This window comes from Aquila chrysaetos, chromosome 21 (genome assembly GCF_900496995.4).
Source record: "Aquila chrysaetos chrysaetos chromosome 21, bAquChr1.4, whole genome shotgun sequence".
Lineage (NCBI taxonomy): Eukaryota > Metazoa > Chordata > Aves > Accipitriformes > Accipitridae > Aquila > Aquila chrysaetos.
The window spans coordinates 24,405,685-24,432,284 of record NC_044024.1 but is presented as its reverse complement, the minus strand read 5'-3'; the positions used below and the strand labels follow the sequence as shown (position 1 = coordinate 24,432,284).

General features: G+C 53.6%; 1 protein-coding gene across 3 annotated transcripts in view; it reads left to right on the top strand.

The window, feature by feature from the left end:
* The first annotated feature begins 4,239 nt into the window (after positions 1 to 4,239).
* The window catches only part of MID2 (midline 2), a 138,917-nt gene continuing 116,556 nt past the window's right edge, over positions 4,240 to 26,600 (top strand). For 2 of the 3 annotated variants that reach the window (XM_041119209.1, XM_029996715.2), the window contains exon 1: positions 4,240 to 4,337. The gene's annotated coding sequence lies outside the window, so the exon portion shown is untranslated. Of the gene's footprint in view, positions 4,338 to 21,723; positions 21,823 to 26,600 lie in introns of those variants that run through there. The other variant, XM_029996714.2, reaches the window with a different exon arrangement.

Sequence of the window (26,600 nt, the reverse complement as noted above, 5' to 3'; positions counted from 1 at the left end):
GTCCTGCAAACAGCGCAGGCAGTTTGGTCCCGGGAATCCTGAACGGGGTTGCCCCTCATGAGAGGAGAAAGGCTCCAAAACAAAAGCACCACGGTGCTCTAAGAGTGTCGGAGCAGGACAAGGCTGCCCGAGGGCTGGGAGTGGGTTTGTGCTGGGCTGGTACCCCTCCTCTGCCAAGGAGACACCGGACAGGCATGCTGACAGCTCAGAAGTGGAAAAGCCTCTTTATGGCTTTTCCCCCCCCCCCAGATCCATGCTGGTCCTGGGGCTGCAGCACATTTGAAGGCCTCCTGTCTTGTTAGCATGCTGCCTGGGCTCCTCAGGACCACTGCACACATCCTGCACAGAGCAAGTGTCTGACTCTGCTGGTGAGCTCAGCAGCTTACTCTGCAAATCCAGGGGCTACTTGCCTCCATGTGCCCTTCACTGTCATGCCAGCAGGGCCAGAGCGATGGGAGCATCACCTCCTTTTGCCTCTCACAGCAGGGCCTCATCCAGCACTCTGAGCAGAGCATCCCGAGTAAGCACATATCCCTGAACTGACTGCAGGGAACAAACACATCACTTACCAAACACACCAAATGAGAACTAATGAAAATTTATGTCTGATTCAGCTAATCCTAATGCCAAGGTGCTTTTTGCAAATGGCAGTGCCAGTCGCTCCAAATCCTGAAAGCCCTGTTCACTCCCATACCTTGTATGATTGTAAGCATTAAGAAATATACTGTACAGTACAAATAGCTCTGTGCAGAGCCTCCTGAAGGTGCATGTGAGCATACACGTGAGCAGTGCGGTAGGCTTACCTAGCAAACGTGCCAAGCAACATTGTGATAGATCAGTTACACTGAGTGCTCAGCACCTCACAGGTGTGCTGTGTGCTTGCTTGCAGCAGGTGCTGCCAATTTCTTGCAAACTTCTGCAGGATCTGAGTTGGGAATGCAACAGCCTCATATAAGGGGGCTGCAGCTTGAGCCAGCTATGCTAGAGGTGCAAAGCACAAACCTTTCATATCTAATGCAAAGATGTTTTTGGGGAAAAAATTGTCCCCACTAGAGATGTTCTGGAACCCGCATGTCTAAAAGAGAAGTAAACAAGGGCTGGAGTTAATGCTTGTAAGGTATCATCTGGGAATCCAAGCAAAGAGAGTATGAGCTAACATGAGTCATAAAGGAGAAATATCTCCAGCCATTAACAAGGGGCTGGAGAAATGCTGCTGCCTCACACTTTCATCCCCATGGATGAGGAGTTTTACAAGGTATGTAAACATTATTATCGTTGTTTTACAGCAGGGGGATTGAAGTGTTTGGAAGAGGCATGATTTGCTAAAAGTCACCAAGTAGCATCCAAACCTCCTGCCACCAGATAAACAGGTTGTCTGCTGCGCATACTCTGCCATGATCAGCCCCTCCCTGTGGCATCGGTCTTGTTTGCACGGGTGCCCCATGCACTTCGAGCAGGATCAGCGTGTCCAGCTCCAATGTGCTTTAACCAATGGCGAGGGCCATCCTTGTGGCTATTCTTGTGGCTAAAGCACACGCCTGGGAGATTTAGCATGCCTGAATCCTGGTCCCACTTCTGCTCCAGGCTCCTCACTCTCCCCTTTTCTGCTGTGGCATGGGGCAGGGGGAATGCTGCCACTTCCCTGCATGGGAAAGACCAGTGGGACAGAAAAGCAGTGAGATGGTGCCAGGCTGAGTCACTCAGCTCACTTTGCATAGGATTTTGCATATGATGAAACATACAGGGAATATATTCTGCTTTCTTGCATCGGCAGCCAGAGGGACTGAAACACTCAGGGTGGGAACCTCATGTACTGGTATTCCTGAGCCCCTGTACTGTAAGTTAAGGGTAAACAGCACATCAGGTTTGTCTAATGCCAACACATCTGTCTACTCCAGGGACGTGCTCTTCTCTGGGAGGGAAAGCCTGTATCTTTATAGAGCCTGGAGGACAGTACAGAGTGAGCTGGGGGAAAGCAGTGCAGTTATTCCTGATAACCCTCCAAGGGGACACTTTTCCTTAAGAAGAAGACAGATTCATTATTTGAACACTTTCCACAGGGATGAAAGTTAAACAGAAGGCACCTTTCTTCAGCAGAAAGGTCATGGAGTGGGGGATATAACCCTGATAGCACCTTCCTTGTTGCTCTCCTTTTCCAAATGACAGAACTGAACTACAAGTATTCAAAGCAGGGGAGGACCCTGCCTCTCTCCCAGCACTGCACTGTTCGCTCCACATCTGTGCTCAGCAGCATGCTTGAGTTACGGCCATCTCCTGGCCTGCCATGCAGGAACTCACCCCTCCTGCTTGCCACCGTGCATGCTCCTCCTGAGGCCACGCAGCCCCCTAAGAAATAGGGCTCCAGCAGTACATCAGCATTTCTGAAAGCTTTAACTGAGCCCTGGGAGGGAGAGAAGACACAGCACAGCCTTACAAAGTGATGCCTGGTGCCAAGAAAACCAAGAAGTATTATTATTTAAGCTCTCATGTACTGCAAACCTAAAAGAGCTTGCATAAGGGCAAGAAATAAAACTAAATATTCATTTAATTACAGAAGGGCCAGTTAACCTGAGGTGCACACACAACATGAAGGGAAGGCAGGTTGTGGAGGAAAAGCATGGAAGCAGAGACTATGTTAGCAGGGGTCTAATCAGTTCCCAAGCTCCAGGGATTTTGCTGACTGGAGGTCAGGCAAAAATTTCTTCCAGAAAAAAAGGAACTGGAAAGCAGTTGGCAGTGGCAACTCCGCGTCTGCCACTTTGGGGTCACCTAGGAGCCTACGGCACACCAGCCTGGGACAGCATGGCTGCGGGAGAAAGTTCAATGGGAGTTAAGAGCCTCAAATGGGTTATTTTAGAAATCAAAATCAGGGTGCACAAAACCTGCTTGTCTGGGCTTCTGGGGGCCTTTATCTACCTCATCTCAGATCTGCCAGGATGTAGCCAGTGACTGTCCCATCGCACCAGGGGCTCGGTCCCTCTTGCAGCTCCTGCCTGCTGTGCCTGAGCAAAGCTTTGATGCATCCCTTCAGAGCCAGGGAATCGTGCTCTGTCCTACTTTTGCAAACTTCACAGTAGAAACAAAAACTTCCTGCCTTTGAGTTGTTGTTCCACAGCCAATCCCAAGCCATGGACCACCAATCCAACAGACCCCAGAACCAAAAGTGGCCTGAGAGCACTGGCCCAAGAGAATAACAGCACCCTGGGTGTTTTTCCCCACAGTTTGGCCAGTGACTGCCTCAAACAGAAGAAGAGCTGATTGTTCCCTGGAGAGATGAGGCCAAACGGACCCCATGGCCAGCTGGCCCTGAGGCTGGCACATGGATAGATCTGTGGGTTTTGCAGGGACATTGGTGGTGCGCAGCCTTCACGCACTCCCTTTCAAGCCTGGAGGAGCAGAGGTGGCTTTGAGGATTGTTAGCTCTCTGTCCATCGCAGGGATTTAGCAAGGTTTTACTCCCAGTATTGCACCTTTTTTCTTCTTAAAACCCAGTCTGGGCAGAAAGCATGAAAAGCACTTGGCATTTCTCTGCACGCAGGCACCTGATCGCCCAGGATTAGTGCTAGCTGAGCTGTTCTGGGGACATGGACTGTGCGCCAGAGCTGCAGAGAAAAATCTCCTCAAATTAACTTCTCAAACTGAAAGTCCTGCAATTTGCAGAACCAGAACAGTAATGGTAATTTCTTTAAGGATCCGTAGATAGTTCAGAGGGGGCGGACTCCCCCGAGTCCATGGTACAAAGGATTTCTGAGAGTTTCACTCCGGGCATTCGTGTCTAATGAATTCACCCACCATGCACCCCCCCAGGACACCAACTTTCCCTGATCTGGTTTTTTCTTCTTCTCTGCAATGACTCTTCCCCTAATTAGGAAACCATAAATACGATTCTAAAAAAATTAGGTTAGGCTCTATGTGTAATGCAGGGAGGAATTTGTGCAGACAGATAAGCTTTAAAGCTGAGGAGTGGGAAGGGGATCTTTGCAGGAATTTCAGCCCGGGAAGGTTTCAGTTCTTTCCAAAGGAGAAGAGAGAAAAATAGAGACAGGGAAAGAATAAACGACACGTGTCTTTTAAAGCCGCTAATGGAAGATTCCCCGAGGCGACCAATCAAGCTGGCAGTCCTCCTGTTTCATTTCTTGACAGGTTCCTATCTTCGACTGAGTTGTCAGCCCAGACATCTCTGTATTTCGGCACTCGAGGGCTGACAGCCACCGGCGGGCAGGGACAGCAGGACACAGCCAGGACTCCACTGAGACCCAGCGCAGCCCAAGCTCAGAGACCACGGTTACCTCCTCGCTCTTCCACCCTCTCTTCTCCCCAGCTGTTTGCTGAGACGGGTAAACATTTTCTCTCTTTAATGGTGTTAACTCTGACTTACATAATTGTTTGTGGTTAGCGATGGATTCAACCAGACTGAGATTTGCCTACCGTAGTGCTCCATGTAAAGCAGCCGATGCAGGCCAAAGGCAGCTGTGATCCTGTTTTCAGTGTGTGATGTTTAAGCTGGTGGGGTCTTTGCCATCCTGGCATGCATGAGTTAGTGTGAAGGCACCAGCTGTGTCCCTGCTCATGTCTTTCCCTTCCAATGGTTTTTCAGGCACAGCCAGCATGGGGGATGCACAATGAGCACTGACAGCTCTACAAATTGCAAGCGGGCTTTTTTTATGCCCCTTTCACATTCCCTTGGAGGACTACGCTGGCCTAAAAATGTGTTTTGATCAAAAGTCAACTGAAAACCTTTCTGCAAAACTCGCCGAAAATCAGTCTAGAGCCTTTTGCATCTTGGGACGTTGGTACGGGGACAGACCTGGCAGTCTCATATTGCATCCATGAGTTGCAGCAGAACAGTGTACGGTGCACTGAAAACAGGCGTGCAGGTCCGAAAGCACTGGGTGTGCAAACGAGCAAATTCATTAGCATTCAAGGTCTGTCGCTTAATAGCCTGCGTGATCGCGTTGCCCTCTAGTGTCTGCTCATACGGGAGGAGGTTCCATCGCTCCCAGGACTCTCTGCTCCTGGGCGGTTTGTTTAAGCACTGGAAGTAAAGAGTCAGAGCTTGGGGTTGCTCATTTTGGGCACTGCCAACCAGGCCCAGGCAGCTGTGGAAGATGTGTGTGTGCATGCGTGCGGGTGCTGTCATCTGCAGCGTGTTGGTTCACGTCTAAAGCCAGAAATCTGGATGAAAAGCTGAACGCAAAATGCCCCAAACCCATGAAACATGTCCAGAAGAGTGTTTCCCCCTCCAAGGCAGCAGTCACTTGGAAATGGGGATGCTTAATAAAAAATGGAAGATGTATTTAAAAAAAAAAAAAAAAAAAGGCTGGTTGAAGTTCCTTTGCTACACTGAGTCTGCCCTGTGCCCTTGTGAAGCCAAGGAGCCCATGCTGGATGGCTGATGGTCCTTCCCTGCAGGAAGGCGCAGACCCCCTTTGCCTCACTGGGCACAGAGGTGGCCCCCGGTTGGGAGCTGCCCCATGGCCAAGGCTAAGGGTTGCCTAAGGGAGAGGATCTCCCTGTGAGCCCTTCCATGCTCTGCCACAGAGGAGCGCCCAGGGACGCCCGCTGCTGCAGGGAGTGCTTCCAGCAGGCGCCGGCATGCCGGGCTGCAAGCACCCCACTGCCAGTGGCTGCCCGAGAGGGAGCTGGGCTGGGCTCCACCGCGGGAGATGCCTGCAGTCTGCCAGGAACCCAAGGGCTGCCCATAATTGGCATGGAAAGAGCAGATGATTATTAATGACTGTGGCTCATATTTCACCCTAGAGGAGCCCAAAGCCTCTTATGGGTGGGGTGTTTAAGCATCTTTGGTGTCGGTCTAGCTTTGCTCACTTTTAAGTTGGTAATAAAACTCCCACAGATGGTACTGGGACAGACTGGGCCAGCCATGCTGCTCTGGATGCACAGGCTCCTCTTCTGCACAGGGAGATGCACGGGGATTTTGTATCTGTTGGGAGGCAGGGAGCAGCATCCTTGTCTTTCAGCAAATGAGAACCAGGACAAGTGTCTCCCAGGTAGCTACCTACTCAGGCACCATGGGGGGAGGATACCACCTTCCCACGCATTTCTGGGCACAGGTAATTACAATGAGCTCTTAGCATCAGTTCTTCTTCACTATGTCTTTGAAAAGCACCCAACAAAATAGACACCTTCCACCCTGTGTGGAGTCAGTGCATTAGTAAAACACAGATGTGATGTGATTGCAAGGGTGAGGAGTGGCAACGTTCCTCGTTATCCAAGAGGCAGAGTAGCTGCCTTCAGGGACTTCATCCAGGAGCTGTGGGAAGTGGTCTTCTCTTCTGGTCTTCATTTTCGAGTGGCTAAGCTGATTGCCCTGAGCTGTCAGGCACAGGGGTTCCTGTTGCCTGCAGCTGGTCTTGTGGCATTGCTCCCAGTTCCTGCTCATGCTGCGTCTCCCCAGGGGATTTCACGGCTGCCCTCCAGGATTTTGAGGTATTGAGGATTTTGGCCAAAGGATTTTAACTGCTCAAGGCAAGTCATCCAAAATGGGCCACAGCTCCTTGCTGGGCACCTACACAAGCGAGAGCAAACTGTGACATACCAGAGCAATTGATGTGGTCATGTGTGCTGCCTGCTGGAAAAGTGGATGCAGAGCATCCTCTGCCCAGAGGGGATGAGGAGGGTACTGCTGTGGAGAGCAGGGTAACAAGCCCTGATGGTGACACAGACACTGAAGTCAACTCCTACACTGGGACATGTGATTCACTCTTCATTTCCTTGCATCATTCACAGAGGTTAATGTGCCCTTCAGGAGGCCACATCCTTTGCCCCGCTCAGCTGGAGGCAAAGCAGAACCACAGTTGTTTATGGTGTGGGGCTGCTCGGGGGCTCTCTGAACACCGCACCTCCCCCCGCCACTCCGCACAACCAGAGTAAAGTTTTGAGAGGGAAGATGATGCACAGTGGGACCAGACCGTGCTGGGGACCAGAGGTGCCTGGCGTGGCTGTGGCCAGCCATGGGGATCGTTTCCAGGGAGTGAAACTCCCTGTCGGTTGCAGGGTGAGGCCAGTTTCTGGGTCTGGGAGATGCTGGAGCTCAGCCTAACTCGCCCCACACAGAACCAGGCTATCCACTGCCCCATTAGCTCCTGCCTTGGTCCCCCTCAAACAACCTTTGGTCTGGGATATGTGGGATGTCCAACTCCCCCACTGGGTGCAGAAAAGAAAGAAAAGCCAGTGCTTCAAAGCCAGCCCCCAATCCCCTTTTATTCTGCAGCTACAAGGTATGAGAAAGTCCTTCTCCTGCTCTGGTACTGGGAAAGACCAGGCAGTGAAGCCCAGCTAGCACAGCCAAATCCATGCAGATGGACTTCCAGGAAGCCATCAGCTTGCGCTCTGGCATGCAGAGCGGATGGCATTGCCCACCTCCATGATAATGAGGGGTGTCCCATATAGCTCTGACACGCAATGTCCTGCCTAGGGCTGCCTGGGCTTTCTGCCTCCATCGGTACCATCAGCAAGCCAACGCGCGGGGGATGTGAAGTGGCAGCAAGGCTTCTGCTGTGAGTGCTGGCCAGGGAAGGGGTTGCTGAGGTTTAATTGCCACATGTGTGTGATCTCCTAAAAGTCCTGTTAGTTCTCAGGGCCTCAGTTTTCCCTGTGTGAGCTGGAGAGCCTGCTCCTGCTATGCCTCTGCTGCACGGTGCGTCACCGCAGCAAAATAGGCTCCTTGTGGCAATCACAGTGTCAAAACAAAGCTGTAAAGGGCAACCGTTCCTCTTGCAAACGTTACCAAAAGGATCTGTTCCCTCTGTCCCGGACAGTACCAGCATCATGGCATCCTTTTCTCCCTAAAAATGGGGAACATTGCCTGCATACTGCAACTGCTGCCAGCATCTCTCCAGCTTTGGGGCCGGGAGCTCCCAGCCACAGGGCTGGTCTCAGAGATGGGAAACAGAAACAGGGCTGAAGGCGGTGTTGCCACAGGGTCAGCTGCGACTTCACAGGAGAAAAGCTTTTGCTAAGTGCTTTCACACTGCCATTTACATGCTGGGTCTGGCCACTAAAAAGCAAAATGTCCCGGAAAAGGCACCAGCTGGAGACAGGAGAATTGTCACATTGATGCACAGGGACTCCATCACATCACACACCTGGACAAGACAGAACAAAGTCCTCGCACCTGCATTGCTATAGCTGGTGCTGGGTAAAACGTGAGCAAAATTATCTATGAGGGCTTATCCACATTTATGCCCAAATTCACCTTGTCTGCCTCTGCTTTCCTGATAATGCACTGTTGACAACGCAGCAGAGTTTAAGGATGCATTGCAGACTTTCCCGGGAAAACACACTTTAAAATGCTAATTGTGAGCCTTGTACTCATCTGACCTACTCAACACCACATGATCCATGCAGCAAATCATCTGGATACTGAATAATTATAGCCTAGTGCTAATAAATGAGCAACAAACTCGTAATTATCTGCAGAAGTTATTTGATGAATGATTTTAAAAAAACCCACCATGAATCTAGCTAAATTTGGAAGGACTCAAAAGCTGTCCGCAGCCAGGGGAATGAGTCAGTGGGAAAGCAGAGCTCTAGCCCTTTCATCACTACATGACACCAGTGTGAAGTTATTGCCGACTTCCACACTGTGGATTTTTTTTGCACCCCATTAGGCCTCCAGAAAGTTTCAGTTCCTGGTTCCTGCAGAGCAGTGCCCGCCACTGTGTCCCGGGTGCAAACGCTGACAGCAGACCTGGTACATCCAGAGGACACTTTGCTTTCCATTGTAGCGAGAAGGAAAAAAAAAAAAAAAAAAAAAAAAAATCTGGGCTATGTTTCTGCTCCTCTTTATATTCCCAGAATGACTGGGCATCGTTTAGGCTTTGGACAAGACAAGTCTTTGGGGCTGACTTGTCAAGGAGGAATGGAGCTTGGGGCCCCACTTTAGATGCCCTTACAGCGATGTGCAGTGGTGCCACTCGTGTCGGTGGTTGCCCAAGACCTGGAAACACCAGTGCTAACCCTTCTGGCGTGGCCGAGAGCGCCGTCTCCATGACTTTCGCCTTTGATGCGTGCAGGGGAGAGACCCTCTGCTCCGAATGCAGGGAAAGCAAGACCCTGTGAAGAGAAAGCCCGCGGATGGGCTGGCCTTGGATGGTCCTGCATGTGGGTGATTCAGGCGGCAGCGATGTAATCCAGTCGGAGCAGGCTCGGCGTGCGCAGCTGCCTAATTACGTGGTAAGGGGCTGGCAGCCATCCGCGCCGCTGCACTGCACCTCCACCCTCCAGCCAGGAGCAGCGAGGGCCCCAGCCAGTTCCCAGCCCCAGCTCCTGCCATGGGGCAGGGCCAGGAAAGCTGCCTCTCTCCCAAGAAAGGGCTTGGCATCGCCTGATCCCACCATGAGATAGCAGAACACAGGGTAGGAACCAAACAGGGGCTGATCTCAAGGCAGGGAGTAACCAGTGCTGCGGAGCGCTTCTCTGTGTGTGTGCCCACGCGCGTCCCTGCGGCAGCACCGCTGCCTTCAGACGGGGGGTTGCTGGTGATGCAAATCCCACCCGTGACCTGGAGGGAGGCGGTGGAGGCCAGCTTCAGCCAGTCCTTCTCTGCGTACTGCAACATGTATGCACCTTGCAAAAGCCCGTCGTGCAGGAAAGGGCTTAAGGGTCCCTCTACCCCATCCCTGCTGTCCTCAGCACAGGGCTGGGGTCCCTGCTCGGGCACAGCTTCTCCAGAGGTGACCCCCCTGCTCTGCCCCCACCACAGTCCCGTACTCTTGCACACATGGCTGAGGATGAACCACACGTGCTCCTCAGTTCAGCTTCAGCTCCTTTCATCTCGGTGGCATGCTGTCCTTCTGTCTCCTAGCCCGTGCTCTGTGCTTAGGCTCAGCACATGCCCAGTCCCTCGGGACCTCTCTGGACTGTGCTGTTGCTCCCATCAGGACAGGCAAAACCTGAGATGTGGCAAAGGCTACAGAGGGCCCCAGAGCTCCTTGCCTGCTGCAGCCCACCAAGCAGCAACCTGAGGACCCGGGCGGGTCCCAACCTCCTGCCTCCCTGCAAAATGCCCTGGGAAGGTGCTGAGCTCTGCCTGCTGCCAGGCCCACTGAGCACTGACTCCCTTCTGACAGCAGGGTCCTGCCTGGGGAAACAGCATCCTGTGCTGTGAGCAAGCTCTCCCTTCCTCCTGAGTTAGTGGTAATATTTTTTTCAAGCCTGTAAACCTTTGCAGGTGGATGTAAAGTTGAAAAAACCCACCCAAGCTACTGCATCATCTGCAAGGGCTGCATCCAGGTACTTCCATGGCAGTTGTCTTCTGTGGGAAGCCGTTATGCAGTGCAGTTAGGGAGCATTCTTCCCAGTAAGAAAATAAATCGAAAATAAAGATATTTTTTCCCCTCACTCTGTTAAGCCGTGTGCTCCCCAAATGGTAACTCTTGGCCGGCTGATAGGTATTTAGAAGTACTCTTTCACTGACAAAGTGAAAAAAATATCTGAACCAGAAGGGTTCTCTAAAGGTCCTTGTAGACTGTGATTTGTGATTGTTTATTCTCAGCAGCGAAGCAGAATCCATTAAAAAGGATGCGCCTGTTAAGGAGCACATTTCCCTTCTCCCTGTGAGGTGCAATTCCAATAATAAGCTGCACGAGAGTGAGACCGACTGTTCAAACAGCAGGTTTTGTCAGCAGCAAAGCACCTCCACAAACCCTGGGATATGACTGGCATGAGAGCATGCCTATGGAAACATCACTTCCATCAAAGCAGCACCACCAACTTCCTTCCTCCGACGTCCTGCGGTCAGCAGGGCTCACGTCCAGGCAGGCAGGACTCTGCAGGCAGCGTCACCGGTGCCGCCCGGGCAGTCTCCCCATGGCACACGGTCGGCAATGCCAGGCTGGACCATGCCTGGAAGAGCTGAAGGCTGCCAGTGCTGGTCTCGTTCCTCCAGCCCGAAGAGCTGCTGCCGCCGGAGAGCACCGCAGCAGTGCGGTCTCTGCCTGCTGACACTCACAGTGCTGCCAGTGGCTGCCTGAGTTTGGGCCATCTTTCTCTTTAAACACTATATCCACGTTCTCTTTGCGTTCATTTGTGAGCTGCTGGTAAGGCTAGAAACTTGCCTGACTTTGTAAGTAGAAGGTGAGGTATGAAAGTACTCCCACGGCTCCAGGAACTGGCACTTTGAAAAAAGAAATATATGTGAGACAGCCCCCTGCTCTGCAGGAATTTGGCGCTGGCTGGAGACTAAGATCCTTGGATAGCTGCACATTGGTTTAGTCTAGCAGGAGCCTCTCAGGAAAACAAGGAGATAAACCACCTCAACAGTAATACTTCAGAGCTCTTATATGTGAAGTTTTTACCTTTTATCTCCATCCAAGTTGAAAATATTTTTGTTTTGACATGTCAGCTGAATGGACCATCAACCCTTCCCAGGGTCTGAGGGCAGCCTGAATGACCTGGGTGCTTCATCGCACAGATCAGCTCTGCTTTGGGTCCCACTGGGAAAGGAGAGCGATCTGGCAGGCTTTCAAATCTCTGATGATGGAGATTCCACCACATCCCTCAGTAAATTGTTTGAATAGCTAATCGCCCTCATAATGAGCAGTGTGCGTCGTATTTCTCATCTGAATTTCTGGGTGAAACTTCCAGCTCTGGTCTCCTGTTAGACCTGTATTAGATGAAAGAATCTTTTCCCATCCAGTGTCAGCTCCCCACACAGGTTTTCATGGGCTGGACTGAGGTCACCCATATACTCTGCTTCAGTGAGCAGGTGAGATTTTGGAGTCTCATGACTGCTTTTAAGCCTCTCCGCCTAGTTTCAGCTCTTGTCCGGGGTGCTCCTTTGCTTTACCAGCCTCCCTTTGGAGACCAGGCAGCAGCAGCAAGGTCCACCACCAGAACACCAGCACCAGAGCAAGGTCCTGGCGCTGCCTCCCCATTCCTCTCCCCACGCCCAGGATGGCAGTAGTCCTTTCAGCTTGGCATGATGCAAGAGCTCAGGTTCAGCACGTCAATACCAAACTCAGCTGTGGTATTAATGTGTCCTCTGAGGTTTACGCAAAAGCATATGCTAAAGCATATCCCTAAAATGTCTGTGGAATGAGCGTTTCTTATGGCATATGATCCAGAGGAGGATGCACACAGTCTTACAGTGTCATAACAACCCAGAAGGAATTTCAGCAGCACAGGCATGCTCTCTTGCTCCTCCTGGTATACTCCTCCTCCTCCTCCATAACCCCCACCTCTGGTCGTAACAGCCCAACCAGAAAAGCCAATGGAGAAACTGTGAGTATGGGAGTTGCACTCCATCTGGCAATTGGGTGAAAAGCCAAAACTCAGTAACAAAGCATGAGTTATCAAAGCTATCTAGCTCCAAGATAAATGCTATGAGAACAAGTATGGAACAAAAGCAAGGGAAGGGAGACAGAAATGGAGGGGAAGCAGGATCCATCTTCAGCAAGAGGAGGAGAAACTCTGACACAGAGCCACATGGGGTTCACCGCGTGGGTCCCTCTCCGGTCTGGGGTCGAGCTTGGAGAGAAGGGGTTTCCTCACCACCAGGCTGATGCTCAGCCTTACTCGAGAGGATGCTTCTCCCTAGAAGACAGACCCCAGGGAACCTAGAAGGAAACCTGGACTTGGCCAGAGCTGGTTTTAATCCCCCGCCCCAGTGCCATGATGACTGTGCACCGGGGAATATTACTGACCAGGCTTCAAGTAGTGCTTAAAAAGAAAGGTGGACAAAATCCATTTTGTAAGCATGGTGGTTGTCATTAATTATTTCACTTCTCTTTGTCAACTTACTCATTATCTTATATTACCTGTTTTACCTTTAAATATGACCTCTCTAGAGTATCCTGGCAGAGCCTTGTCTCCGTCATCTGAAAAGTCTCTGGTATTGCAAGATGTCTGGAAAAGCAGACGCCAGTGACGAGTGAGTTCCTCAGCTCCTCCAAAACTCTTGCATTCAATTAACTCAAACTTGCTATTTAAAAATGAGCTTCTGAAAAGACGCATTCCACGCAGGGCAGAGCAGTGGATGACTGCACACTGTCACACTGGCGCTGGTACTTGCTACACTGTCATTTGAAGGAGAGGGACTGGACAGTCCAAATATGTGTACACCCATGCATAGCTTCATATCCCTCCTCCTCCTCCAGACTTTAATTTCCCATTAAGAATGAACATTACTTTAATTTAAAGATTCAGCACATAGCTGCTCCATTCACCGAGCACCACGTAGTGCAAAGGGAGGAGTGGCAGGCGATGCTCCCAGCTGCACTGTCTGGGTAAGGGTGCGTGTTAGGCAGGGCATCCTGCCCTAATGCAGCTCACTGGGGAGAGGGTCAGGAAGAGGCTGGAGCTCAGGAAGGCTTCACTCACACCTTGGATGGGGACACAGGGGCTGACACCCTGTAACAAGGTGGCAGCAATAGTCACTGGGAGGGTCTCCTCCTTCCAGGCTCCGTCAGCTCTGATCAGGTTTTCACTTCCCCGTCCATGACCTGGTCCGATGCATCCCCAAGTGCAAGGGGAGCACAGAGAGAAAGATGCAGAGCAAGGGGTGAGGAGTTCATCGCAGGATGGTTGCACTACTCCACCAGTACCAAATCATTTTGGTACTGCAAGAGTTTGCAGACAAATCCTCCAGCACCATTTAGTGAAACTGCATAGATTAACTCTCTGGTTAAAGCATTCCCGCTAGAGCAACTCCTGCTTCTTTTGTGCTCTCGCTTTGCTCTTCCTTCACTTCTTTCCAGCCTCATTGTCTTCCCTGTTATAGTTTTGTGCAGGCACAGCCACCCCACAGCCATCGGCGGAGGGACCACCACCTCCCCATAGTCTCACGCGCTGTCGGGTGAGCACAGTCCCAGCTGCATCCATCATTCTCCTTGTCACCAAATACTGCAGACTCCGCTATTGTGCTTCTACTTCTTTCAGCATCACTGCCTCTCCCATTCGCCTCTTGCTGAATAGCAGCATATCACATTATTTTTGAGATGAGCTTTTCTTGCTCCGATTTGCATTTTATTTTCTGCCATGCATCTGCCCGAATCTCATCTGACTAGCTTGCCGCGGTGGGATTGGAATGCCAGTTTCGCTCTCTCTGTGCTCTTTAAAAGCTGTTGGCCTGTCTCCCTGCTGGAGAAGGACCAACCTCCCATTTCAGGTCTGTGTCCAGCTTTCCACTGGGTTTCAGCCACATGAGATATACACTGTGTATTTTCCTAAGACTCACTGCCTCCCAGGGACGCCTGCCTGTTCACAGCACCTTCCCACTCCCCCAGATAAACATCGGAGCTTCACCCACCACAGACTCCGCTCATCCCCACGCCTGCACCTCGGCAGAGGCCCTGCCTGCCTTGAACAGCCTCTTGGGAAGAAACCATGGGAAGTCAGCCCGTGGCAATCACCCGCAGTGACTTCTGAGCCCGCACTGCCTTTTGCAACAGCCTCTGATTTCACATCCTAATTTAGTAAATGACCTCAACGTGCCTTTTGCTCCCTCCGCTACCTCATTAACAAAGACAGTGCTGTTTAGGCATACGGCTTATTTTCTGCTGGTGGACAGCAGGCTCAGGACAGCCCTGTGTGCACCACATACAGATATGGGCAGCTGCTCGGCTGAAACAGGGATTTTACCCTGCCCTGGCAAACCTCAGCCCCAACTCTCCAATTCCCTGCCTAGCACTTGCTTGCTCCTGCCCAAAGGTGTTACTTTGAACTCCAAGAGAAGATCTGTCATGATTTGTTTCTCCTTAAATTCCCTTAAGCTTAGTGTTCATTTCCCCTATGCACCTTCCAGCTGATGAGGTGTGAACAAGGAGGAGAAATCACTTGCTGAGTGCTCCAGGCAGACCCAGGTGGACCCTCCAGGAGGATTTAAACCAGTGTTGGGGGTATATAAGTGGGAGGAGCAGTACTTTGCTTTTTGGAAGGGTGGGAGGTCGTTGAGGTTCTTGGGAGTGCAGATGATAGATGTTGAGAAAATTTTGAGTGCTCTGGAATGGGTCTGTTGCTTTTGTTCTGGTTATAAACCTGACCAAGGTCTTACTAAACGCATATTTGCTTTGTTTAATTCCAAAGTTAGCCTAATGCTAGGGTGAAAAAGCTAGCAGTAGGATATGTGTTACCTATTGATAGGTGACGTTAAAAGAAAGTGAGAGCTGCAAGTTTATTTTGAAGGGCTACTCCTAGCGTGCGTGACCAGTGAACTAGGAAGTGTGGGAACGTCCCCTGCAGTACGGTAGGGTCAGGGTAGGTTTTGTGATGCCAGGGGCTGAGTGGCGGCAGGGAGGCTGTTTTGGCTGCTGAGAGCCAGTTTCTCTTTTGCAAGGCATAGAGGTTACTCTGAAGCATCCTAGAAGACAGCATAACGTGCTCCAGGAGACCCGTGATGGTAGCCTAAGCTGTGCTTGGCACGAAGCTGGAGAATGCAGATGAAGAGTGTAACCTTGCTGTCCCTTTGTGCCTGCGTTGGGACTTGTGTGTGTCTGAGGGGAGCTTTCTCATATGCAGCTTTGGATGTGTGTCAGAGGAAAGAGCAACCTCAGTAAAAATCCTTTGAGAACTCACTGCCTTGGGAGACAACGTTCCCCTTGCATGCTCTGTAAAGCAGCTTCAACAGCCTGAAACCAAGATCACGGGGAAACTTTTCCGTAGTACTGACCTGCCTCTTGCAGTATAGCCCTCCACCAAGTGAACTGTCATGTTCTGCAGTGTTTGACCTCAGGGAGTAACTCTCACACTTTCCCCTTGTTTTATTTCCTACTGAAATGATTGGTTTGGGAATTAAAATAGTCTCCTTGGGTGCAAGGCTGGATGGGCTGGGGCAGCTTTCCTATCCGGGTGGCTGGTACAGATTCAGCTCAGGCTACCAATGCTAGCATTGCATGTGGGATGGATCAGCGAGGTTCAAAGCAGGTGGAAGACTCACACCCACTTTGTGGACTGGAAGAGCTTTACTAAGGACTGGTGTGGAGGGGGCTAGGGGTAATAAGTTAAACCAGCTGTGACTTGGGTGGCTCTAGCCCTGTTCCAGCATGCTGGAGAACCTCACTTGAGGTTGAATGAGGAGATCCATCTGTTTGCTGAGCAGCTGCAGAGGGGCTCGTGGCCTGAGAACCGCTCATCTCCTGTTGTAGTTAGTTATTAGCCCTTGATTGCTGTTGCAGCTGGTAGTCACTGTCGCACCTTTTAGATGGCAGGTACTTTAAATGGCAGCTGATGGAGTGACTGAACAACTTCTGTCCCCAGCTATGAGTCCTTGCAGCTGGTTGGTACGACAGTGAGAGGGCTGTACTTGCCCCCAGCTCGCTCCTCTACCTGCTTCCTTGGTGCCAGTGTTAGATTGGGGGTTGTTTTACCACTGCCTTTAAAAGCATGTTCTCACGGCTGCGAGGATCAGCTTGTACATACCGGGAAGTGAAGCTTTCCACCTTACACAAAGTCCCCTCATGCATATGTATGGCGAGGTACTCTTTAACTACATGATTCTTGGCAGTTTTTTCCCTGGGACCCTGTACCCTTTGGTCAGGATTTTCAAGAAACAATTCTATGTTTGCCCTCCAAAATGCGGCTCTAGCCAGGTTTTTCTTGAGCTCTGGTGAAATGCTGTGCTAAAAGCGAAATTACAGATGTCTTCATGTGTACTTCTCCTAGAGCTTGTAACTTACCCATGTGCTCCGCAAGCACAACAAATGTTTTTCCAACACAACATCTGAAAGCTGGGACCCATGGCCCAAAGATACTAGGGAAAAGCACAGACAGCATGTGATCCCTCTGCATGGCTGACCTGAGGTACTCGGGGTCCTTTTTCTACCCCCAAAGTGCTTGGCAAGACAGGACTTTATGTGCGTAGATCTGCTGATGGGCCTGGTCACACTGTGCTCACCAGGCTCCGTACCAACACGGGAACTCGGAGGACAAGCAATACAGGAACGGCCACTTCCAAACAGGAGCTCTGCAGTGGTTGCAGCAACAAACCCCCAGTTCTCCAGGGTGGCACTGAACTGTCCATACCCTATCACATAGTTTTTCTCTGCTCGTAGCCACCAGGCATTCTTCCATTTCACCAAAAAGCAACAGAGGTCCCTGCAGAGAGCGGCCCCGTTCACTAAACCACCCAGCCTCCCTCCCTCGGCAGCATCCATCCTCTGCAACGAGTGATGAGGGAGCCCTGCGGAGTTAGAAAAGTGTAATGAAAGGCGGTTGCGATGCACAGGCAGAAGGGGCTGAGCAGAGACTGCCCTTTCAGGTGCCTAACTTCACAGTCTGAGGGCTCCCGTGTGTTTTTCCTGTGCCATTTTCTCGGCTTAAAACCCAGCCCAAACAGGGAAAATCAAATTGTCATATGAAGCCATTCTGTGCCCCATGTGGATAATCAGCACATTAATCCTGCGGATGCACAGTGCCAATGCCTCTGGCTGTGGCAGCAGAAGCTCTTCCAGACCTGGATGTGGCTGGGGTAGCTGTTATCCTCTCTTTGCCCACTTCCCCAGCAGAGCCAGGGGAGGCTGTTAGGTTTGATGGTCGGGCTGGAAGCTCCTGGGCACTGGTCCGTAAGCTGGAAGGGAAAATAGTGGGCACTGGTGCTGCTTTCTCTGTTCCCCACTCCCCTGAAAAGCTTGCTTTAGTGGAAAGTCTGTGAAGCTGAACCTATTTAGCTAACTGAGGAGTACTTTCATCATGGAGTCACGGTGGGGGAAGCATTATTGTACAGCAGGACTCTTTGGGTTAGTGAAGGCTTGATGAAACAAGAAAAACAGACCAGAGAACTTGTGCTTTATTTTGGTGGCGAGGGTCCCGGCTGCTGGAATGACTCACTTGGGGATATGTGGGAGTCCAACCCTGTGTCTTTAAAATCCGGCCAAAGTCTTTTCCCCAGGGATGTGTTGCTTCAGGTCCCTTTGCAAACACAGAGAGGGCAGCATTTTGGCTCTGTGTCGTGACCCTGGCAAGGCAGGGGAGACCCAGCTGGGGCACGTTGTGCAATGCAGCCGCCCAGCCCAGTCTGGGAACAGGGAGGACTGGGACTTGTCATGGCAAGGGGAGGGTTTGGAGACACCCGCCACCCCCCTCGCCCAGCAGCTTCAAAAACAAAGAGCAGCTCTTGCAGATGTTGTTGCGGGGAGTTTCCTGCTTCCCTCCAGCTCCCAGTTTCATGTCTTGCCTCTCCTGTGCTAGCTCCCAGGTAATGGGTGTCTTATCTCAGCACCTCGTCCCATCCCACTGCTGCTCCCCAGCAGTACAGAAGCAAAACTGGGGACTGCTCCTGCTCTTTTGCTGCGGGAATGCTCTGGGCTCTCCCCTGCAGTGCCTCACCTTCCTCCTGGACACCTCTTCTTCCTTGGGAGGAGAGAGAGAAGGGCCCTCCCTAGAGAGAGTTCCTCATCGGCAAGGGTTGGATTTGCTAATGCTTGTGTTCGCCTTGAGCAAAACCGCTTCACATGCAGCTAACTGGGATGGCTGAACTCTGGCATAAGGGGAATGCAAACAAGCAGCTGAAATATGGAGATGTGCAGAAGATGGCTTGAAACCTGGCTAGATAGTCCTTGCCTATCGTACCCTGACTCCTTACCCAGGTGCAAATTTCCCTTCTGGGGGTCCCAGGGGAGTCAGGAGGATGGCATCGCTCACAAACAAGGTGGTGCAAAATCCCATCATTTGACCCTCCTTTAAGAACTGGGCTGTATTGAGAAAGTGTTCAGGACTGGTTTGTGTGCAGAGAAGAGATGCACCATGCACTCGGGAGAACAGTTTTTCCTCTTTGGAAATCGGGCCTCAAACCCCGTGGGGCAGCTCAGGTCTTCTGCAGGAGGGTGTTGGACAATGAAGCCATAACGAAGTGCACAACACCGCGACTGGCTCCTTGCGAGACGAAGAGGCGTTGGGCAAGTGGATGCTAAGCCAGAAGAGCTTGTTTTGGGGCAGGTAAGGCCTCTGGTTTACTCATCATGGGAGAGAGCTGGAGTTCGGATCAGGCTCTGAAATTCCAGGCCTCAACATGAGGTGGTGCAAAGCCTCCACTTCCCATCCATGAACCGGGAACGGCTGCTGCCTGTGCAGCAGCGAGGAGGAACCGAATGCCTTTGGGGAAGAACTGGAGATAAAGGAGGTGCTAATGAAAGCTAGAATGAAGTCATCAAAATATAAAAAGAAAACGAGAAAAGATTCTTCTAGGGGAATTCATCCGTCCCTGCTCATCTCTACAGCTGCCTGCCTGCTCTTCAGAAGAAGCAGGAAGAGGGATTCAGAAGGTAAAAGGATTTTTTCCCCCTCTATGCTTTCCAGTGTAAGAACAAATTTTTGAGGGGGAGCCCTGCTCTATAACCTTCTGTTATTTATTCAATAGGCATCCCAGGCACGCGGTACAACTTGAGCATCTCCATTCCCCATTTGTAAAATGCGGATGCAAACGCATACCAGCCTTGGGCAGGATAATCATGATTCCCTGAGTCCCAGCAACATGCTCGCAGCTGCATGTTACAAAAATCAAGACGGTCCCTATTCAAAATGCACAGGTTCTCCTGGAAGAGCTGTTGAGCACTTGCCACTCCAAAATGACTTCGTGGGCAGATGGAGATGATCTCCCCATCCCTAATGAGTGTGACTCACTCTGGAGTGGTTAGCACATTAGCATAAAGAGCTCTACCCTCCTGCTGCCCTGCTTGCTCAATTAAAGTGCCATTTGAACCTGATCCCTTCTGTGTTTTGAACACATGCACATACACAACTCCACTGTAATTGTAAATATTTGCCCAAGGTCACCTCTGACACCTCCAGCTTTTAATGCAGAGGCCCAACTAATCTCAGCGCTCATCAAGCTGTGAGCGGAGCTGTGGTCTGCTGGGGATCTCTTAGGAAAACTGTTTGGGGGACTTAAAAAACCAAAAATACTTCTGTCACTGAGCTGCAGTCTGGTGGGTCCCAGCCCACTTGGGCCCCAGCATCAGATCTGTTCTACAGATGGAGCCACAGCGGAGCGCACCCATCACCGCTCCTCGGCTTGCGAGCACGAGCACTAGCAGCAGCTGATTCCTGGAGGGCAGAGGAAGGCACTGAGGCTGATCTCCGCTGCATTGCCCCAGCAGCTACTCCAGCTCCCTGTGCTCCCCAGCCCTGCCAGCTTGCTCACCCTCTGCAGTGAGGCTGTCACCAGAGCTGGGAGCTGGTGTGACAGCATGATGCTACGTAGCTGGCCACCGCTGCACGATGACTGCTGTCTGGGCTTTATTTTTCCTGTGGGAGGAAGCCTGAGATTCTCTGAGCTCGGGTCTGAGCGGAGCTGCCAGCCTCCTGCAGTAGCTGCTCCCTGGCAGCCCCGGTCACCACGCAGAGAGAGCCCCGTGCAGCCAGGCTGTTCCCCACCGAGTCCTTGGTAATGGTGCTTTGCTGTTATCTCCAGCCATCTGCTAGTTGTTAGTGGCCTCATTTCTCCTGCAGCCTGATGTGCCTTGTCTCGGGGCTGCACATCTGTGCTATTACCCTCGCTGCTTCACCCCAGCCACCAGCACAGGGTGTGCTTGGCAGCCTAAACCCAACCCTGGCTACCTCCTGCGGCCTGCTAGCAGCACTGAATTCAGAAAAGTGGATTTAATTTCCTGCCTGTCTAACCAAAGGAGGATCGGGCTGTATCAGGCTCTGATCTGGCTGTTTGTTCTCTTCTCACTCGGTCTGCACAGATGCAAATGACAAGGACCGGTCCCAGGACAGCTATGAATTACGTGACTTGGCCACAGCTGTGCGGGCTGTGTTTTTGCTGCCAGAAAAGCAGAGATAGGATTTAATGCAGAATAAGTGGCAGATATTAACTATCCTGCTGTCAGATCCTCCCAGGGAAAAGGATTTGCAGTTCCTCCGTGCGGTGAACTAGGTGAGAACAAGGCTGGCTGTGGTTGTGGTGTTGACCTCCACTGCTCAGTAGAGTACAGCTGTCTTGTTCCACTGGAAAGTCACAGCGTGACAGCTACCATGTGCTCAGTGTCTGACTGTAAAAATACAGCACGTTTGTGTGTGCACGCAGCGACGACGGTATCGCAGCACGTTAAGAGCAGAAAAAGCCACAGCTGCAGGTGCCTGCACACCCAAACCTTCCTCCAGCATCTGCAAAAATCTCTCCCTGTCTCACCTGAAGGAGCACCAGGAGCCTGGATATATTTTCCCTCATGTTTATTTTAAAGAGACGGCTCATTTAACACTCGGGGCCGTCTTCACATATGAATAACCTGTACAGCACGTACCCATGTTGCTGAGGAATAAATTACACTTCTGGGTTCCCCCTCCCTCGCCTCCCTTTGATGTTATTGCCGTGGATACATATATATGTATACGTGCACTTTATACATAACAACGTAACCTCACCCAGCAGCTTTTTTGCTGCGTGGAGAACGCCAGGACGTCCCTCTGCTTTGCTGAGCTGGAACGTAAAAGCCCTCATCTAACCTATTTTTCAGCCGCATCTGCCAGCGGAAAACCAAACACGCTGAGGGACTCGCTGCCGAGGAACCCAGCCGCAACGTAAACATAAGAGCATATACCGCCCTCCGGAAGGCAGGAACGCGTTTAGGCTGGTGCGCGGGTAACCGGGCGCCCGTGGGTCTCGGCGCTGGTGGGTGCGCGGCTGCCGGTTCTCCCCGCGGGCGGGCGGGCGGCAGGACCCTGAGGACGCCGGGGCTGCGGGCCTCACCTGCGGCGGGGCGTGGCGGGGCGTGGTGGGGGGAGGGAGCGAGCGCGGCACCGCCCCCCCGCGCCCCCGCCCCGCCGCCGCCGCCGCCGCCGCCGCCGTCGTCGTCGTCTCCCCCGCGCCGCCGCCGCGCCTCCAAGATGACCGGGCAGCGGCGGGGAGGCTGCCGCAGCCCGCTGGTAGGTAGCGGCTCCGGGGGAGCGGGGAGGGTCCCGGCCGGCGCCGGGGCGCCGGCGGAGGGAGGTGCTGAGCCCGGCGGCGGCGGAGCGCGGCCCTTCCCGGGCTTCCTGAGGGCTTGCAGCAAGTGGTGGCGGGGGGCGGGCGGTTCCCGGGAGCCGGTGCCCCGGTGGCGGCTCCCCGCCACCCCCGCTCGGGTCTGCCGGCTGCGAAGTGCGTTTGCGAACCCGCCCCGGCATCTTCCACCGCTCGACGGGGAGACGGGGGGAGGGGGGGCCCGGTCCCTTCTCCCCCCGCCTCCTTCCGCGGGGGTCAGCGAGGCCCCCCGCGTCCTTCCCGGCCCGCTCTGTTGGCTGGGAGCCGTCCCGCCGGGGAGCGGCGGAGCGTTACCCGGCCGGCGGGAGAGGGGCCGGCGTGCCCGCCCGCGCCGTACCGGTCCGCCCTGCTTCCGTGACCCAGCACCCCCCCCGCCCCGTTTCCCCAGGTAAAGCGCGTCGCATCCCCTCTGCCTGTGAGCCCGGTGACTACACTTCACATCCCGGCCGTTCTTGGCTCCAGGCTCCCGCTGCTGTCGGCAGGGAGCTCGGTGTGGGGCCGCTGCCCCCCCCCCCCCCCCCCCCGCCCCGAGCGCTCCCCTTCTCCTTCCCGGCAGTGCGGCACGGCCCCGGGCGCGATAAAGTTTAGTTAAATGGAAGTTAAAAGGTAACGGGTTCTCCCGAGCCTGGCGTCCTCGGGAATCACGCAGGCTTCTCGCAGAGCAGGAGGGAAGAAACGGGCATGTGTAATGTGTCTGCTACTGCAGACCCCTCTGTTGCACCGAGAGGCTGGGCAGTATTTCTTGGGATATTGCTCTGGCATTTTATTGCCTGTGTTCTCGGAGGCATTATTGCTAGTCTTGAAGCGGAGCATGTTTTGCTTGTGCTGAGAATCTGTTGAGCTGTTAGAAAATGCGCCTGAGTGACGCGCGAGAGCTGAATTTCCTCGTCCTCACGCTTTATTTATGTGTCTTGCCTCCAAAAACGTATCAACCGCATATTTTATTGCTCTAATGTGCACAGCTAAAAGATGGTTGTAACCTAGCTCAGGCGGCAAAGGGCCGTTCTGCTGAACGGGTTGTGGAGTTTCTGGAGAGGGCAAATGGCTCTTGTTGCTCCATAATTTCCTCAAGTCTTGACACGCCGGGGTGTTAATGGCTCCGGCTCTGCCTGCCCTGCCTGGCTTTCACCCAGGTCTCCTCGCGCTCTCGAGCGAGCCCTGAAACCTCGACTGAGCCTTTGTTGTCGGAAAGCGGCTTCAAGGAGACCGGCTCTGCTTGAGGAGCTGCTGCAGCCAGGCTGAAGCTGGCAGCTGGAGCGCTGTGCATCGTGCTGGGGCATTGCTGGCTCCCGGGTGGCATCGGCTCAGCGGCCACGTCACCACCGGGCAGCATCCGACGAAGCTGGGAAGTGCCACCAGCCCATCAACCTGCATGCATGGGGTCGAGCAGGGGCTTGAGCTGCTACTTGACCCTTATATTAAGATCAGCGGTGCCCTTCCTTCCCTATCTCACCCTGCTCCGGGCAAGGCGGGGGTATGCGGTGGCCCTTGGTCTGTGCAGGAGGGGGGCTGTGGTGGAGCTGCCCACAGAGGGCTGGGTGGGCAGGCTGCCGGCAGAGCCCCCTGGCTTCTGCGGGTGCCGTGGGCTCTGCACTGTGGTTGTTGCTGCTGCGTTTCGCCTGCTAGGAGCACGCTCGAAACTCCTCGCTTGGCTCTTGCCCCTAACAAAGGGGCAATAAAACTAGCCACAAAATGGGAGGAAGGGAGGCTGGTTGTGGCGGTTTTCCTGCCCTGGGCAGTGGTCTTGGACCCAAGGGGATATTCCTTGAGGATGGATGCTCCTGGGAAAAGACAGAGAGTGGGATAGGAGTATGAGGACGAAGAATGAATGTCAGCGACAGGAGCAGTTGCATCTATTCAGGCAGGTGGTGTTATTGCTACAGAGCCCTGGGTGTGCCGGCTGCTTCGCAAGCGATTAGAGGCAGGTCTGTGCCCTGCGGAACCTTTTGCGGCATTGGGTGAAAGTAGTGCGTGTGTACAGCCAGGGTCCTGAGAGTTGTGCTGCCTGTTTTGTAAATGTTGTTTTAGAAAAAGAAATTAAGCTGCAGTGGGTGATAAATTCCCTCCCTTGAAGAGTGTGCTTGCAGGCAGGCTGCGCTCCAGTGGCCTTGTTGGCACAGGCACAGCTCGAGGGGCTGATGTGCTACCAGTTTGTATGTCATTGCATTTATATACGTGTTTGTAAGCAGGGTGGGATCATCCCTGAGACCATGTGAGATTGATAAATGACTTATTTTTAAAATCAGGATTGTCTTGTCCCTTGATCATCTCCTCTAGGGGATGGGGAGGCATGTTTCCAAACCCGCACTTGGGTTTTTCATCCCGAATCCCCTGGACTATGGCTCTGAATGTGGGTTTCTGTGGAGTCAGTGGTTGGGGCTGCTGGACTGTCTGAAGTAGAGGGTGTGGGGGGGTTGAGCCTGTTACCTCTCAGGTCAGCTCCTGACTTCTGGGAGGCTGGTCACTGGAGAGACCGTGGCTCTTGGCCCCGTCCCATTGGAGATGCTGGAACCAGAACTTTCTCTGCAGGCTGCACAGCTGGTTCTTTAAATGAAGCTAATAAGCAGTGTGATTATTTTGTACCTCTGGAGGGAGTTACGGCTTCCAATAACATACCCACCTTCGCTCCCTTGAAATCTCTCTTAGGCTGGCACTCCCCTCTTTGGCGCGAGCTAGCAGGCTGTTTCAGGAGGGTTTGTGGCTGCTGAAGGATGCTCCCCTGAGCGTCCTCCTTGGGAGGGACAAACAGCCCTGGGGAGGTGTGGGGTCAGGGGCTGGTCTCCTTGCCAGGGCTTGAACCTGTGCTGCTTTTTTTTTTTTTTTTTGCTTGTTTTTAATGTTCTTGCCCTGGAAAACAAGTGTGTGTTGCAGCTTAATGAGTGCCTGGCTTTACTGTCATCTTTTGCAAATGAGCAACTCCGTCGGCCTCTGATGACCGGCCTCCCTCCGCTGCCTCTTCCAGTGTGATCGCTTGTCAGTGCGGAGCCCGGAGTCCCAAAAATGCCAGGGCAGGGAGGTCACCGGCACGGAGAATGGGGCATCTGTGCACCGCTGAAAGCTGCCTTGTGCCGTGCGAGGGTGGCTCGTCCCTGACCGTGGCTGCTGGTGGGGCTCTGGCAGCCCGAGCGGTGCTGGGGAGGGAGCGTCTCGCCCCTCGGATCCTGTGTCGCCTTCCTGTTTTCTTAAGCGCGGCCTCAAGAAAACATGGCGTTAGCTCTTTTTGCCAGTGGCCCAGGACCTGCCCGTTGTCCGCTGGGTGCGGAGAGGTGGATGGTGCTGAGTCCCGAGCCCGTGGTTTGCATGGTCCTTGGAGGTGACACGGGGGCAAGAGCTGGGTCCGCTGCAGCCCCGGCTTTGTGGGGTGGATGTGGCGGGGCCCTGCCAGCATCAGCCAGACGCGCAGCGCTTGGTGGCTTCGGCATCTGCCCTCCCCCCTGTTCCTCGTCCCAGCCCCGAGCAGGCTGGGGAGCACGGCCGGCGGTAGAATAGCCCCTTTTGTGCCTCTGGACACGCTGGCCTTTCTCAGGAAATAGCTTATTGTATTCGCTGGCAGCGCCAGGCTCCGTCATCGCCTCTGCTCGCTGCCGCTGCCTCCGCTCTGTCCCTGCGCGGGGGCTGCCCTCAGCCCTGCCCGCTGCGGGCAGCGCCAGGCCCTGGGTCCAAGAGGGTCCCGTGTCCGGGGGGCAGTGGCTAGGACGGGGACGTCCTTGCCCTTGCTCAGCTGGGGCTCCCGACTCACTGCTGGGGGGGGGGGGAAGGCAGACCCCCCCACCCCAGCAATGCCCACCCGCACAGCAGGGAGAGGAGCAGGATGCTGCCCTGCAGGACCACCCCAGTGTGGGGACGGGTCTTGGTGACGAGAAGCTTGGCGTGCCCAGCTGCCCCTCGCCCGGTGGGTTGAAGCTCTTTGCCCTGCACAGCCTGGCCGTGCTGCAGCCCTCTTGCTCTGTGCTGGGTAAGAGCCTGCCCCGCGCGGCTGGGGCGCACCCGGACCTGGCGTGGGGTTTTGGGGTGGGGGGTCAGGCATGCCGGCGTGTGAGTTTGGACCTCTTTCTGTCTTCTCTCCGTGCTCTCTTTCGGCTCGGTGGTGCTGGTCTGCCTTCACGCGGCTCACTTGTCCCCACGTCACCGGCTGGGCTTGGCTTCCTCCCCGGGCAAACAAACCTGAGTGCCTCCGGGTGCCGGAAGGGCCGGGGACATCCCTCCGCTGCCCCTTTCCCCTGCTCTTCGCTTGCCTTCGGAGTCCTTCTCGCAGCCAGGCTCGAGCTGTCGTCCCTCTCGCGTCCCCCCCACCCCTGGCAATGTCACCATTTCCCTCCCCCTGTGATGTCCCCTTCTAATGCACAGGGGTGTTCAGAGGGGACGTGGGCTGTCCGGTGTCCCCCGGTGTTGTGCCAGTGGCCGCTGTGAGAGCGGGGAGGGGACGCTGCACCATTGCAGGTGCCATCGCTTTCCCCCATCTCCCAGGTGCCTGGGAAAAGCCTGGTGTGCTCCGAGGCTGCTCCCTGCCTCGGCCAGGGCTGCCCTGGGACGGTCCCAGCATGTTTTGGGCTGTGCTGAACTGGAGGAGTCTTTCAAATTGCAGTGGAAACAGCTTGCGGGATTCGGAGGGTGTTTCCCGATGAAAACAGTGTTTATTATTTAAAACTGTGCTGGCTGGGATGTGTCCAAGCGGAGGAGTGTG